Source organism: Dryobates pubescens, chromosome 10 (assembly GCF_014839835.1).
Source record: "Dryobates pubescens isolate bDryPub1 chromosome 10, bDryPub1.pri, whole genome shotgun sequence".
NCBI classification, from domain to species: domain Eukaryota; kingdom Metazoa; phylum Chordata; class Aves; order Piciformes; family Picidae; genus Dryobates; species Dryobates pubescens.
Window position 1 is genome coordinate 29,952,992 of NC_071621.1, and position 17,186 is coordinate 29,970,177.

Consider the following 17,186-nt stretch of genomic DNA (forward strand, 5'->3'; position numbering starts at 1 on the left):
GCAATGTAGATTTTGGATTGCTTTGTATAAAAAGTGCAATTCATGTTTTAAAAGGGAAAGCTGGAATGACTTGGTTTCAAGCTTTGCTTCTTACGTGTTTTAGACTGTGAGCATTCACAAGATGACTTCTTTTATCTCCCTGGATGCTTTTCACAATGTAAGTGGAGACTATTAAATCACTTACCTTTGACCTGTATATAACAGGCCATTAATTTTTACTCTGTTATTCCATATATTGAGTCCAATAACTACTGTAATTGCCCTTCTAGGTGCTCTATATTCACGGTAACCGTTGACTACAGTAAAAGTTTGTCACTGTCTTTCTGCCCAGGAGGCCCAATGCCACCCTTGAGAAGAAAAGGGATTTTAATAAGTCAATGTGAGAAAGAAGAACAGAATGAAATAATACATTTGTAACTTCTGCTTCATTATATAAATACATTATGTAGACTGTGATAATGCCATGAGACTAAGGCAGTGATCAAGGCCTCATTGTGCCAAATATTTCAACAGCTTGAAATAAGAATAGACAATGTGAGCTAGGCATGACTTGAAGATCTTTGCCTCAGGGAAATTACTTCTGTTTTGCACATCCCTTATTCAGGCTAACAAGCATGAGTTTTCCTATCCTTAAGGAAAGCTTTATTCCCAAGATGATTTGATGTTTTGGTTTTTCACAAGGAAGGGGGGCGAGGTGGGAGGAAGCATGGAGAAATAAGAAGTGGGGCAAACTAGTACTGTGTGCCTGCACTATTGTTTTACCAGAGAACCACTCTTGCAACTTACTCTCCAGACCTGCTTGCTGTGGGCTGTAGGAAGCAATGCAGTGGTAGTCCAGGGGCTGTTCTGCCAGTAACCTGACAGTGCAGTTGAACCTTAGAAACTGGGTTCTGCCCAGGCAAATAAAGCATTGGGGAAGTAAACATAAAGAACCTACCACTGACAACAGTTGACATATGGAAGCCCTCTGCTTGTAGAGTGGCTAATGCCTGTGTGTGTGCAAACACATGTGCTACAACTGTTCTAGATATTTTTCCACCTGTTTTAGGGGAAATACTTATTTTTAGACCTCATGCAGGCTACAGCAATTCCCTCCATTCGCATTGCTGATAACTCCAATTTCACTTGTAACAGTGTGCCTTTCATTTGGAAATTGCCCTACTCCACAGAAATTTAGTGCCAGAATGAGATTAACTTGAAGAGCCCCAGGACTTACTGGTAGAGTAAGGTCCTAGTGTGCACCAATTAACTTAAGTAAAAGGGAAAAATGAAATGCTGTATACAAAATCTTTGCAGGGGCACTGATTCTGAAATTACTTTCTCACATTTATTGCAGTGACTCTCCTTGCTTAGTATGTTTAGTCCCCCCATTATATCTGGGAAATTCTCTTTCCAGAAGTTTTGAAATACCACTTAGAAGAGGAATATTTTATAGTGTGATCAATAAAACCCCCACAGCTTTTTTAGCTAACAGCAAACTGTCGTGAATTCCATCTAAACCAGTTGGTCCTAGAGGATGGTATTAGAGTCTAACAGTAGGAGTGATGCATCTACCAATCCAAGGTGGTCAAGCACTTACCATTCAGATGTAAGACACTCTATGATGTATCATTTGTATTTCTGTTAAGGTTTTATCAGTATTCCTATAATAAATCCATGTTTCAGGGATTTATAACTTGTGTGTGTGATTGGAAATCATTGGTTACTGTAAAACTTGGGGGAATGAATGTATTTACATTACATCAAGATCTTTTTTTTTTTTCACATTTGAATAAAATAGGATTTTAAGTTAAGGCTTTGTGCTCAAAACTGCAAGCAGAACTACTGTTTAACTGTGAAATCATGGTGTGCACAGTTGCGTTGCAAGCTGATCACTCTTGTTGGCTGTTTCTTTCCACATCACCTTACAACTTACTCTGGAAAAGTGCCAAAACTTGGTTGGTTACTTTATTTTATGCATGCCCACAAGCCAAAACAGTTCAGCTAAATTGCATTCTTTATTCTTTGACCTTTACTTTTGCTGTGCTTGGGTGCATTTCAGCCTATCAAACATTACAATACTAATAAGGTGACACCATATTTTTTCAAGTATTCTAAAGTGAGAGGTCACAGGTGAAAAATACTGCCACAGTCATGATATAAATAATAAAATTTGAGGGGAAATGTCTTCCAAAACTGAGTCACAGTGGTGTCTTTCTTGATGTGATAAACTTCACTTTAATCTCGCTTTCATTTCTTGATACTATTTCTTTCTAACATTGCTAATTTTTCCCTAGTTTTCTTAGCTAACAGTTTTGCCTTTTTAATCTGAAACTCCCACCTGTACATGGAAAAAGCCATACTGGTAGTTTGGAATGTACTATTTCTCCTATGTAAAAATGTGATCTTGAATTAAAACTGTCAAGTATTTTTATCTGTGTCTTTAACTGTACATGTAGTTTTGATCCAATTTGTCTTTAACAGTGAAACATCTAATTCTTTACTAATGGCTGTAATTTCACATTTCCATAGGGTGGAATTTGAACTTTGCATTTAAGATTCCTATGAATACAAGCTTGGTACCAGTCATGGGTGGCCCAAAAGAGGGCACTGTGGTCTGTATTTCCATTGTCAAGGGGTTTTCATAACTCTCGAAAGCTTTGAACTGAAATAGTGATACTGACTGCACAAAAAATGCAAAAGGGACCAGAAGTTTAATGTTTCTGATGTTTTGTTCTTATGTTTTTTAAGCTAGTGAGCAGTTCTTTCCATGCCATATGTAGAAACTTGTATCAGTTTAGCTTTAAGTATGATAAATAAACAGTATGAAATAGGGCAGATTATTATTATTATTATTATTATTATGCTATTTTAGTCTTTTGTGTATATATATGTCCTTAAGATCACTGAGAGACTTAATGCTATCAAGATGGATCAGTTAAATTTCAAACTTAGTGACAACAGAACTTTGCCTCAACTGTCAGAAACAACAGACACCATTCTTGATTATATCCCATGTTACTGGGTACCAATGGAACATAATGGTCCTGGTAGTTAACTCCATGGATTTTTCACTGTTCTAACTACCTGTTGCAATTCATGGGAATAAAAAGAGGATGAGCTTTTCTCCCTACTCCCTAACTCACCCACCATCTCCACATTCCCCCACCTCCCACATATCTCTTGGGTGACTAGGCTTTTTAGGAAAGAACATGTTTTCTAGTGCACTTTTGCATAGGGCCTTTCAGAGAGTGCTACAGAAAGGACAGGATGCTGGCTTTTATTCTGTGTTTGAGTCAGTAACACTTTCCCTTATGGATACAGTTTGGTCCACTCTTCACACTTCATAGTTGTTGAGCTCTGTTGCCACACCTGACTAGGGACAGCCTTCTCTCCCAGCAATCACCAGTCGCAGACCTAAGGCAGTGCCACTTCATTGTTTCCACAGTTCCACCTTATCTTCTTTTGATAATGAAGTTCCCCATGCCTTCCTGAGTCAATAGGAGGTTGAGAGGTTTGCAAACCAGGCATCTCATATCTCTCTCTGCAAGCAATGACAGCAGTTGTGTTACTTCTCTATACCCTTGTATTACATTCTGTAATTCTTTCTGTCTCTGTGGGAAAGGACACTGTAGTGATAGGTAGGCATATTAAAGACTGAATGTGTGCTGCAAGATAATGTTGCCTAATGTTACCTTTATTTTTGAACCACTCCCAGTCTTGTTTTCAAAATTACATCAGTTTCTCAGATTTGTATATCACTTTATCCAGACTTTATTAAATCTTGCCTCTGTTTCTAATCTTAGCTAATCAAAGTATGGTGTTCTGAATAGTTTGGGGTCTCCTTAGCTTTTTTAACCTTCAGCAGGTTACTGAATTTTTCTGTTTTCTAGGCCTTAGAGTAGACTGATTTTTGTCTTAATGAGCCAGGTGCTATTTCACAACCCAAGCTGGTTCCAAAATACTTTTACCGAGTGACCGACTACTTTCTAAGTCTTTAAAATGCTATGGTTGTGTCCTGTTCCTCTATCATAGACTCAAAAAGCTTGGAAAAGACCTCAAAGATCATCAAGCCCAACCTATCACCCAACACCTCATGATTACTAAACTATGGCACCAAGTGCCACGTCCAATCCCCTCTTGAACATCTCCAGGGACAGTGACTCCACTACCTCCCTGGGAAAGCTAATAATAAAGATACTTTACAAACATAACATTTTTCACCTTACTAAATTAACATTCTTCCCTAATTTTGAAAATGTGGAAAAAAAAAAAATCACATTTCATGGGGTTTGTTCATGTATGGGTTTTTTTTATCAGCTAATTATAAAATAATATAAAGGTGTTTTTAGGCTGATTCAAATTCTAGCTAATATACTACTTAGTTTCTTCCTTATTGATTTCAGAATTACATAATTGTTCATTTTATGAGTGTGGATTGGAGGGCTGTAACATAGTATTGCCTGCTAGTTCAATTTTTTTTCCTGATTGAGCTGGTTCTTTTTAATTAATTTCCCCTCCCACACACATTTTCAGGAAGGTTTACTGTGTCTATCATAGTGATTTAAATTAATTATTAAATCACAATAAAATGAAACTATAAATGTGACTTGCAGCCTGCTAACTATTGTAGGCTTAATGTGAAATTTTTTTGCATTCAAAATCAGTCAACTCTAAATCAGGTTTCCTTATGAAAAAGGAAGCATTACCTTAGTAGTGCTTAGTAGTAGCTTAGTAGCATTAGTGCCTTCAACAGCTTCAGCCTAAAGAAATCATACACTTCAAAAATTAAATCCTCATCCAGGTGGTCAACATACTGGAGTTTGAACAGGGAAAAATGTTAGTCAAGACACCTGAATGAATGATTCAGAACCCATCTGCAATAAAGCATTATTAAACCATGAGAAAAGCAATCACACTAATTTTTTGATGATTAGAGCAACTTGAAGAGACGGCACATTAGTTATATAAAAAGTAAGCCCTCTGCATACGTGGTCCCTGCGTCTTGAGTTGTGTGAGGTATTGGTTCTGCTTGCATTAATCTACAAAACACTTCATTCCCTCATGCGTGCTTGATTTTTGTATGAGAGCTGAGGAGCAATTGAAATCCAAGACCAGAGCTGGAGTTCCAAGGGTGGGGCATGGGTTGTGACACTGGTTTTGCCACGTTGTGAAATGGAAGTATTCCTGATGTGCAGGGTAAGGAGCAGGAAATATACCTAAAAATAAAATGCAGTCATATCTCAGAGCATATGTGCATTTGTGGGGGCTGTGGAGGTGGCTGGTCTTTTTCTGTCCTATGAAAATCTCCCTCAATGGTGGTTTTTCTGCATTTGAATGGTTCTGGTCTAGAAGCCAGTTGAAAGTTTTGATTGTGAAATACTGTTCCTTTCCTGAATCTTCAGCAGACTTAGTCAAGATCCATTGACTTCAATTGTATGGTTTGAGTTTTGGACTTCATTTTTTCCCCCCTTGTTATAGTGATTACTGGCTTACAGAATGAATACTCTACTGTGGAAAAAATGTCTTCCTAGGGCTGGAGATGCCAAGCCTAACAGTGTTCATGGAAAGACAATAATTACTGCTGACACTTGAGTAAACCACAAGGATATTTATGAGCCAAGGCCCACTTTTTGTCAGTGTTTCTGACAACTTTGGGGTTTCTTGAAATTGTTTATGGAACTGTGATTTTAGGTCATGTGTTAAATCACTCGAGGTTATTGCTGTGCTTGTGCAGCACAGTTGAGTGCACGCTGTAGTGAAGTTCATTACAATGCATAATACTTAAATGCTTATGACTTTAGTTATGTAGGGTGTTGTAGTTTGTGGAGCTTCTTCATATATTTTTGCAGTACAGTGAGAACAATGCATAGCTCAGTGGAAAATCACTAGTTTCTGAAATCTTGGGGAAGCCACTCAAGGGTCTGTAGCAATGTGTAAGCAGCAAATAAGCTTCAAAACAGTTTCATTTGCTCTTTTGGGTGTTGATGCTCATTTCAATTTCCTGAAGAAGTGAAACATCAGGAATGTATCCATGGTCCTTGTTTATTAACAGAAAGAATGTTAGTTTTCTATGAATTGGGGGTAGGGGGAGGCAGCTAGAATGCTAGCTTGTAAGGCTTCAGTTTAATTTTACTATGGACTGTGGTGTTACTAATCTTTTGTCCCAACCTAATGGCATTGCTATCCTATAAATAAATACTGTGCTTATGCTTTGCATAGTGCTTATTTTAAGCAGAAAATTCCTGCAAATACACTAAATATTTGTCCATTTAAGTGCATCAGGTATAGTTCTCAGCATTCCTTACTGTAATTAAGACAAGAACTTGTTTTCTAGTATTAATGTTATTGATGCAAGGAAGAAAATCACCTCATTCACATTACTCTTTTATACATTTCTTGAATGTTTTTGGACTTCTTTACCTCAAAGATTTGACTTGTGTTAACATAGCTTTGAGTTCACCAATGCTGATTCCAATCAGGTTGTACAATTATTTTGGTTAAATTTAGACCTTTGGAACTTCTCCAAACACTCTTAATATTTTATCCTTGTAGAAATTCTGTTGCTAGTGATTGAGAAAACATTTTCTTTAAGCCCTTCTAGCTTAGACTTCATAACGGTTCATCTCTGAATGTTCTGCCATCCCTGAAACAGTGGTTGTCTTAACTCCAGTAACAGCAGTACATAGTGATTGCCAAACTTATGCTTCTTTGAAGTCCGAGGTGTAAGACAGAGAAAGCACCCATGTATAGGTTGGATTGCAGACCGGGTTTATGTGTGTGTCACTTGGGCTACAGTTTCAAATAGGTATGAAGTTGGCTGCATTTCTTGGAAGTTGTTTGTTGTGTTGCAGTAAGAAATGAAGATTGCCACACTACATTATGCAACATCTTCATCGATTTAGAAATGGTGGGGCATAACAAGGCACGGAGAAGTGGAAGGAAGCAGTCAGGCACTGTCTGAGATACTTAGCTCATGGCTGGCATAGCACATTGTGCAAACAAAGGTAACTGGTCTGAATTTTCAGGTTATTGATGTTTCCTTTTGCAGATGCCTGACACACTACATAGAGGGCCTGTTTTTTAGAAGACTTGAATATCAAAGCATGTTGGCACTTCGTTTGCAACAGTGTAAGAAATGTCTGTAGTGATAGGACAAGGGACAATGGTTTCAAACTAGAGAAGAGAAGATTTAGATTGGATGTTAGCAACAAGCTCTTTACCATGAGGGTGATGGAACACTGGAACAGGTTGCCCAGGGAAGTGCTTGAGGCCCCACCCCTGGAGACATTCATGGTGAGACTCAACAGGGCTCTGGGCAGCCTGATCTAGTTGAGGATGCCCCTGCTGACTGCAGACCAGGTTGGACTAGATGATCTTTGAAGGTCCATTCCAACCCTGACTATTCTGTGTGATTCTGTAACCCCTTGATGGTATTCTGGTGGCTGCTAGGAAGAGGAAACCAGTTAATTGATGGATGTTTTGCAACTGTTTATAAGAAGAGTCCACAGGAGACACAGAACCAGTGGACTCCTATTCCTCTCTTGAACACTTGTTAGAGCTGTCACACTGGACCTCAGGAGTAGATGCACTTTGGCTGTTCTCAGCCACACATGACCCTACACACACACAGAGACAGAGCTTCTGACAGATTTCACATGAAGTAGGAAATTGGTAAGCATTGCTTGCAACAAAAGTTTTCTGAACATCTGTGTGTTGTGGAAATGCAATGGACCACTGCTTTGCAGCTAACTTGAAATGAAAAACATAGCGGTTGCCATTTGAAATCTGAGTGAATCAGGACTAGATTTAACCAGCTTTAATAGATTTGTGGGCTGAAATTGCTTTTTTGCTGTTCAGAAAACACCAAGTTACTTTGGTTTTGCTGAGTTAGCTCTATGGGGTTTGAAGTGGAAATATTTTCATGCAATACACAACACATTATGCAAATAAGGAAGTGATCATGGCTTTCCATAACAGCGCAATGCCAGTAAAACTATGGTGGGGAGTGGGCAGAATTTCTGGACCATGTAAACCCATATCTTCTGTTATCAGAGGGTACTTCATTTAGCATTGCTCATCTGGTTTTAGAAGGATTTTTTACATCACCCCACTCAATTGAATTTCTAAGAGCATGAACAACTGTATCCTTTGAAACCAATGAGTCTATGCTTTGTGTCCCACCAAGTCATGAAGTGAGCAACTGGTATTAACTCACGTTTTACAGTAGCAGTATATAAATTGTCATATTGACTTTAGCCTGGAGAAGAGAAGACTCAGGGGTGACCTTATTGTTCTCTACAACTACCTTAAGGGAGGTTGTAGACAGGCAGAGGTTGGTCTCTTCTCCCAGGCAACCAGCACCAGAACAAGAGGACACAGTCTCAGGCTGCACCAGGGGAGGTTTAGGCTGGAGGTTAGGAGGAAGTTTTATACAGAGAGAGTGATTGGCCAGTGGAATGGGCTGCCCAAGGAGGTGGTGGAGTCACTGTCACTGGAGGTGTTCAGGAGGAGACTTGATGGGGTGCTTGGTGCCATGGTTTAGTTGATTAGGTGGTGTTGGATGATAGTTTGGATGTGATGATCTTGAAGGTCTCTTCCAACATGGTTTCTTCTATTCTTCTATTCTATTCTATATAAATTCCCTCTACTTTCCCACTATTCCAAGCTTGTTTCTTCTGTTTTTCCACTACTAATAGTAAAGCTGGTAATATTACCAACATCAGTGGCAGCACTGCTCTAGGAGTGAAGCACTTGTAAAACTCACTGCCATTTTAGCCATTTGAAGAGGTCTTGCAGTGGGTATGGAGATGTAGACCATCAAAGCTGAACAACTGGAGATCTATGAGCCATGTCAGAAGATAATTTAGGTTTGTTTGCTCTATACCTCAGTCACAGTCTGATAAATCTCCATAATTTGGAGGAGTTAATGCTTGTGTAGTTGAAATTGAAATAATGTTTTTCTTCCTATTTTTCAATAAAAGAATAGAAATAGAAATTAGAATAGAATAGAATAGAATAGAATAGAATAGAATAGAATAGAATAGAATAGAATAGAGTAGAGTAGAATTAACCAGGTTGGAAGAGACCTTCAAGATCATGGAGTCCAACATATCATCCAACACCATCTAATCAACTAAACCATGGCACCAAGCACCCCATCAAGTCTCTTCATGTGAGAATCAGTCATATTATAATTTGACTTACCACAGTCAAATGTTTCTTTCACAAGAATTGCACCTTAGATGTAATCTTTCTCAGTGTCTCTCTGCATAAGAAATCCAATGGAAACAAGGTTGTACAAAATAAGAATACAATAATGGTTTCTCACCTAGGTAACTTGATTAAATCTAACTCTCAAAATCTGCTAGGTATGGCTCAAGTAAAGTTACCTGATGCAAGAGGCTGAGAGCAGAGAGGCTTAATAATTCAGTATTTGGAGGAATGTTGAAACAGGATTGTTTAGCCTGGAGAAGAGGAGGCTCAGGGGAAACCTTATTGCTGTCTACAACAAGAGTGGTTGTGGCCAGGAGGGGGTTGGTCTCTTCTCCCAGGCAACCAGCACCAGAACAAGAGGACACAGTCTCAAAGCTGCACCAGAGGAAGCTTAGACTCGAGGTGAGGAGAAAGTTCTTCACTGAGAGAGTTGTTAGCCATTGGAATGTGCTACCCAGGGAGGTGGTGGAGTCACCGTCCCTGGAGGTGTTCAAGTGGGTATTGGACGTGGCACTTGGTGCCGTGGTTTAGTCATGAGGTGTTGGGTGACAGGTTGGACTTGAAGATCCTTGAGGTCTCCTCCAACCTTGGTGATTCTGTGATTCTGTGAACAGTTGCTTTCTAGTTACAGCAAGTAACCAAAAAAACAATCCCAGCAACATTTTTTAATTAAGACTTCCACTGCTTCCAGCAGTGGCATTGATCTTGAACAATGTTTCCAAATTACTTTTTAAAGGATGAGACATGCTAAGCTGAAACAAAATGGATGCTTTTGTTTTGAAATAATGGCTTTCCCCCTTTTTTCAACTGAATTCAAGATTTGTGCTAGGAATGGGGTTTTTTTTGTAATCTGAGTGTATTAATTGGGTTTTAATACAAAGATACTGCCTTCTACAACGGGCTTTTATTGTGTCTGACATCAATGCAACCCACTGGTGTGATCAAATTAGAAATAATTATCTCCCTACTCTCCCCTATTTTTGACTTCAAGGAGAGCATGCCATGTTTTAAAGTGCTAAAATAATAACAGATTTTCTTCAATTTTAATCAAGAGGGGGAATTTGGAACTTTAATCAGTGCTGCAGCTCAGCTAGTTGACTTTCAAGTAAATTTAATCAGAAAAGTTGTAGTGAATGCTCATCTGACTGACAAATGTGCATTTAACAAATACCTTGCATGTGCTGCAGTAGAGCAGCACAATTTGCCTGTTCTGTGTTTTTGTATGTTTGTTTTTAAACTAAGATTAATGTCGTTAACAATTAGACTCACACCTAAATTCTGAGTCACAGAATCTCTTACTGGGACAAAAGCCTCTGTCTTTAGGACTGTCTCTGCAAAATACATGCTAAAAATTAGTGAGGTCATAAGATAACAGGATGTTAGGGGTTGGAAGGGACCTCTGGAGATCATCGAGTCCAACTTGCCATCCAAGACCTCATGACCACTAAACCATGGCACCAAGTGCCACATCCAATCCCCTCTTAAACACCTCCAGGGATGGTGACTCCACCACCTCCCTGGGCAGCACATTCCAATGGCAAATCACTCTCTCTATGAAGAATTTCTTCCTAACATCCAGCCTAAACCTCCCCTGGTGCAGCTTGAGACTGTGTCTTCTTGTTCTGGTACTGGTTGCCTGGGAGAAGAGACCAGCTACAACCTCCCTTCAGGTAGTTGTAGACAGCAATAAGGTCTCCCCTGACCCTCCTCTTCTCCAGGCTAAGCAACCCCAGCTCCCTCAACCTCTCACAGAGATGTGGTGCTAAGTACCAGACGCGGCAGTTCGATACCTGTTGGACTCGATGATCATAAGGGTCTTTTTCCATCCGAAGCGATTCTGTGACGGGAGCTGCCGAGCAGCGGGCTGGGGTAGCGCAGCGTCGCCACTAGGTGTCTCCGTGGCTCCACGCGTGACCCAGGTCACAGCGGGGCTGGAGAGGAGGTGCGCGGCGGCGCTGCGCCCCGCTGCCTGTGCGCCGCTGGGCTGTGCCCGCCCGGGTCTGGGCTAAACAGGCGGTGAGTCGGGCGGAGCTCGGCAGAGCAAGGCTGCGCCCCGCTGTCCGCTTTTGTTGTGAGATTTATAATCGGCAAACGGACGAGGAAGAGAAGGACTTGCTTAGCCTGGGGAGGAGGAGACTCAGGGGTGACCTTATTGCTCTCTGCAACTACCTGAAGGGAAGCTGTAGACAGGAGGATGTTGGTCTCTTCTCCCAGGCAGCCAGTAACAGAACAAGAGGACACAGTCACAGGCTGCGCCAGGGGAGGTTTAGGCTGGATGTTAGGAAGAAGTTCTATACAGAGAGAGTGATTGCCCATTGGAATGGGCTGCCCAAGGAGGTGGTGGAGTCACCATCATTGGAGGTGTTCAGGAGGAGACTTGATGGGGTGCTTGGTGCCATGGGTTAGTTGTTTAGGTGGTGTTGGATTGGTTGATGGGTTGGACGCGATGATCTTGAAGGTCTCTTCCAACCTGGTTTGTTCTATTCTATTCTATTCTATTCTATTCTATTCTATTCTATTCTATTCTAAAAACTCCACATGACCTGCCAATGTGCGCTTGCAGCCCAGAAGCCTAACTGTGCCCTGGGCTGCATCAAACGCAGTGTGACCAACAGGATGAGGCAGGTCATTGTGCCCCTCTGCTCTGCTCTGCTCTGCTCTGGCGACACCCCACCTGCAGCACTGCATCCAGTTCTGGTGCCCCCAGCGTGAGAGCAATGTGGAGCTGTTGCAGTGGGTCCGGAGCAGGGCCACAAATACAGTGAGAGGGCTGCAGCACCTCCCTGCGGGGACCGGCTGCAAGCCTTGGGGCTGCTCAGCCCGGAGAAGGCTCTGGGGAGACCTTATAGCAACCTTCCAGTACATGAAAGAGGCTTACAAGAAGGCCAGGGAGGGACATTTTACAAGGGCTTCTAGTGCTAGGTGGAGAGGGAATGGAATGAAGCTTGAGGAGGGTGGATTTATACTGGGTATTAGAAGTTCTTTACAGTGAGGGTGGGGAGACACTGGAGCAGGTTACCCAGGCAGCTTGTGGATGCCCCCTGCCCAGAGGTCTTAAAGGCCAGGCTGGATGAATAGAATAGAAACAGAAATAGAAACAGAAATAGAAACAGGAATAGAAATAGGAATAGAATAGATTAGATTAGATTAGAATAGAATAGAATAGAATAGAATAGAATAGAATAGAATAGAACAGAACAGAACAGAACTAGCCAGGTTGGAAGAGACCTTTGAGATCATCCAGTCCAACCTAACATCCAACACCATCTAATCAACTAAACCATGACCCAAGCACTCCATCAAGTTTCTTCCCAGACACCTCTTCCTCCAGTAACTCCACCACCTCCCTGGGCAGCCCATTCCAATGGCAAATCTCTCTTTCTATGATGAACTTCTTCCTAACATCTAGCCTAAACCTCCCCTGGGACAGCTTGAGACTGTGTCTTCTTGTTCTCTTGCTGGTTGCCTGAGAGAAGAGACCAAACCCCACCTGGCTGCAACCTCCCTTCAGGTAGTTGTAGAGAGCAATAAGGTCTCCCCTGAGCCTCCTCTTCTCCAGGCTAAGCAACCCCAGCTCCCTCAGCCTCTCCTCATAGGGCTTGTGCTCCAGACCTGCCCCACAGCTTTGTTACCCTTCTCTGGACATGTTCCAGTAACTCAACATCTTTCCCAGACTGAGGGGCCCAGAACTGGACACAGGACTCAAGGTGTGACCTAACCAGTGCTGAGTACAGGGACAGAATTACCTCCCTGCTCCTGCTGGCCACACTATTCTTGATGCAGGCCAGAATGCCATTGGCCTTCTTGGCCACCTGGGCACAATGCTGGCTCATGTTCATCCAGCTGTCAACCAGTACCTCCATGTCCCTTTTTGCCTGTCCACTCTCCAGCCACTCTGACCCCAGCCTGTAGCACTGCATGGGGTTGTTGTGGCCAAAGTGTAGAACCCAGCACTTAGATGTATTAAATCTCATGCTGTTGGACTCTGCCCATCTGTCCAGCCTGTCAAGGTCCCTCTGCAAGGGAGCTCTTGAGCCACCTGGTCTAGTCCACAGCAGATGGGTTGGAACTAGATGATCTTTAAGGGCCCTTCCAACCCAAAGCATTCTATGATTCTATGACAAAATTAATGAAAACAATTCTTTATGTCATGTTTATGTGTAGGACAAGCATTGCTACAACACTTAAATGAGCTGCTGGATTAAGCCTCAGTTGTGATCTAGACACATGGAATTCAGAAAATTCATGAAAACATCTATTCTGATAGACCTCATTAGATAAGCCAGCTTTATGGTTTCCTTGAGTTATTCCAGGATAGGAATGAGAAGGATCTCTGTAACATTTTTACCATTTCAAGTGTATAGCCTTGACTGTCAGCAGAAAGCAGCCTCCTGTGACCCAAAGTATTTAGAAAAAGAGGTAACATAAGTGGAGGTTTTTTAAAGCACTTTAGTAGTTATCTCCTTAAACCTGTACAAATCTAATACAAAAAAGTCCTTTGCAAATAGATTTAGAATGGAAGTCTGTATGCAGTTTTACTTATAACTGAATGATGCCAATATAAGAAGGAATAAAAATTCTATCCTCATCTCTGGAGACAAACAGTAGGCTCTCCCACTGAACTGGGATTTGCTTCATACCAGTACTTAGAAATTCAGAGGATGAAAAGGAAAAAACTATGACTCTTCCATTTGTCATTTTCTTTTTCCAGGTGGAATTTCAATGAGCATTACACTTTTATAACAAAACTGAGTTCCCATACTCAGGGATCTTAAGATATCTGTTGTGATCTCTAGAGGTCCCTTCCAACCCCTAACATTCTGTGATTCTGTTAAGGTTCTGTGATTGCTGTGGAACCCTAGCAAATAAAATAATCTAGACCAGTCTGGAAATCTGAACACTTTTTACATACTCACTGCATACTTATATATCACAGTACCACAGTATCACTAAGGTTGGAAGAGACCTCGCGGATCATCGAGTCCAACCTGTCACCACAGACCTCATGACTAGACCATGGCACCAAATGTCACATCCAATCCCCTCTTGAACACCTCCAGGGATGGTGACTCCACCACCTCCCTGGGCAGCACATTGCCACAACAAATGACTCTCTCAGCGAATAACTTTCTCCTCACCTCGAGTCTAAGCTTCCTCTGGTGCAGCTTTGAGACTGTGTCCTCTTGTTCTGGTGCTGGTTGCCTGGGAGAAGAGACCAACCCCTTCCTGGCTACAACCACCTTTCAGGTAGTTGTAGAGGGCAATGAGGTCACCCCTGAGCCTCCTCTTCTCCAGGCTAAAAATATATATGTTAGGCTAACTGACACTTTACTGTAGGGGCTGAAATAAACCGTAAAACCAGTTTGACAGGGCAGTTAAACCACTCTTCTGAAACAAAATCCATTGACTTTTATCCTCCATTTTTAAAATGGCAAGTCTGTTGCAAGGATATCAGCAATGTATAACAAACACTCATCTGGGTACTTAAAAATCCTAGTCCTTCTGCAAACCTCCTGGCAGAGTAGAGATGACATTTAAGGATTTTGTAGTCCTAGTAAACATTCTGTAATATACTGACTTGTGAACCAAGTGGTCAAACTGTGCTGCAGTAGACAAAATTTCAAAGGAATAGGGTAGGATACGATAGGATAGGATAGGATAGGATAGGATAGGATAGGATAGGATAGGATAGGATAGGATAGGATAGGATAGGATGGGATAGGATGGGATAGAATAGAATAGAATAGAATAGAATAGAATAGAATAGACCAGGTTGGAAGAGACCTTCAAGATCATCGCGTCCAATCCACCATCCAACACCACCTAATCAATTAAACCATGCAACCAAGCACCCTATCAAGTCTCCTCCTAAGCACCTCCAATGATGGTGAATCCAGCACCTCCCAGGCAGCACATTCCAATGGGCAATCACTCTCTCTGTGTAGAATTTCTTCCTAACATCCAGCCTGAACCTCCCCTGGCGCAGCCTGAGACTGAAATGGAATACAGCTCTGTCCCTTGCTCTCGCTACTGCTAAGCTATGCAGCTTGTGATGAATATACAAATGATTCCTAATAGAACTGAGAAACATATGAAATCTACATAGTTTTGTGCTTTAGGGAGGTTTCTAGATAATAAAACTACCAACTTCTGTCTGGACACAGGTTGGGTAAGAGCAGCCTTGCAGAGAATGGTTTCGGGGTGTTGGATGGAAACCTAAATATGGGCCAGCAACATGTGGTTGCAACAGTATCCTGGATCTCATCAAGGGTTGCAGGTCAGGGGAGGTGATTCTGTTCCTTAAGTCCACTCTCCTGAGACACCACCTGGTATATTGTGTCCAGTTCTGGAGTCCACAGGACAAGAAAGATGTTTGATGTTTGAAGCGCAGAGGAGGGCCACCACAAGGATCAGGGGGCTGGAGCCTGGGAGAGTTGGAGAGAGCTGGAGGGAGTTGTTTAGCCTGCTGAAGGCCCTGGGGAGATGCTATTAAAGTAAAGATATAGAAGGACCCTTTATCAGGCAGTATAGTGATAGGATGAGAGGGAATGATTTTAAACTTAAATAGGCTAGACTTAGATTAAATAGGAAGAAATTATTTACTGTGAGAACAGTGAGTCATGGTAGCATGTTCCTCAGAGAGATGGATGCCCACTCTCTAGAAGCGTTCAAGGCCAGGTGGGATGAGCACTTGAGGAACTTGGTCTAAAAGAATGTGGCCCTGTTCATTACAAAGGAATTGGAACTAGATGATCTTTATAGTTCCTTCCCATCACAAGACATGCTATGATAAGGAGATAATAAGGTGCTTTAACCCAAAAGTCCACACAAACCAGAAGAACCAGACAGTAGCTCATGAATCAGAAAATTTTATTTCCAGAGAGGGTAGGTGGTACAGAGGGTCTCCTTCTCCATGGATGTGGGGAGCGTCCAAATGCCTCTGGGACTATGAGACGGTACAGACTGGAGCTCTGTGTACAGGAATTATTGTCCTTAGCAGAAGGGCATTGGTGAAAACTGCACAAATGGCTGGCTCATTGGCACTGAAGAGAGGGCACAGGAATGCTCCACGGTCACCTCCGTGCAGCTGCAAAAGGCCCAATAAAAACCAGAGGGAGCACCCACTCATGATCACCATGGCCAGTTCCTTCTCAAAGCTCTGCCAGACTCTTGATTGCTTAGCTTAGTGGCCTTGTGGAAGGTGGGAAATCTCTCTGTTGGTGTGGAGGTAGACAGGAGTGCTCCATGCACAGATTCTCATCCTATCTGGCATGCAGCTGCAAAAGGCCCAATAAAAACCAGAGGGAGCACCCACTCATGATCACCATGGCCAGTCCCATCTCTAAGCTCTGCCAGACTCTTGATTGCTTAGCTTAGTGGCCTTGTGGAAGGTGGGGAATCTCTCTGGTGGTCTGGGGGAAGACTGGACTGCTCCATGGACAGGTCCTGATGCTATCTGGCATGCATCTGCAAAAGGCCCAATAAAAACCAGAGGGAGCACCCACTCATGATCACCATGGCCAGTCCCTTCTCAAAGCTCTGCCAGACTCTTGATTGCTTAGCTTAGTGGCCTTGTGGAAGGTGGGGAATCTCTCTGTTGGTCTGGAGGAAGACATGCGTGCTCCATGGACAGGTCCTGATGCTGTCTGGTATTCATCTGCAAAAGGCACAATAAAAACCAGAGGAAGCACCCACTCATGATCACCATGGCCAGTCCCTTCCCAAAGCAATGCCAGACTCTTGATTGCTTAGCTTAGTGGCCTTGTGGAAGGTGGGGAATCTCTCTGTTGGTGCGGAGGTAGAAAGGAGTGCTCCATGGACAGATTCTCATCCTATGTGGCATGCAGCTGCCAAAGGCCCGATAAAAACCAGAGGGAGCACCCACTCATGATCACCATGGCCAGTCCCATCTCTAAGCTCTGCCAGACTCTTGATTGCTTAGCTTAGTGGCCTTGTGGAAGGTGGGGAATCTCTTTGTTGGCCTGGCAGAA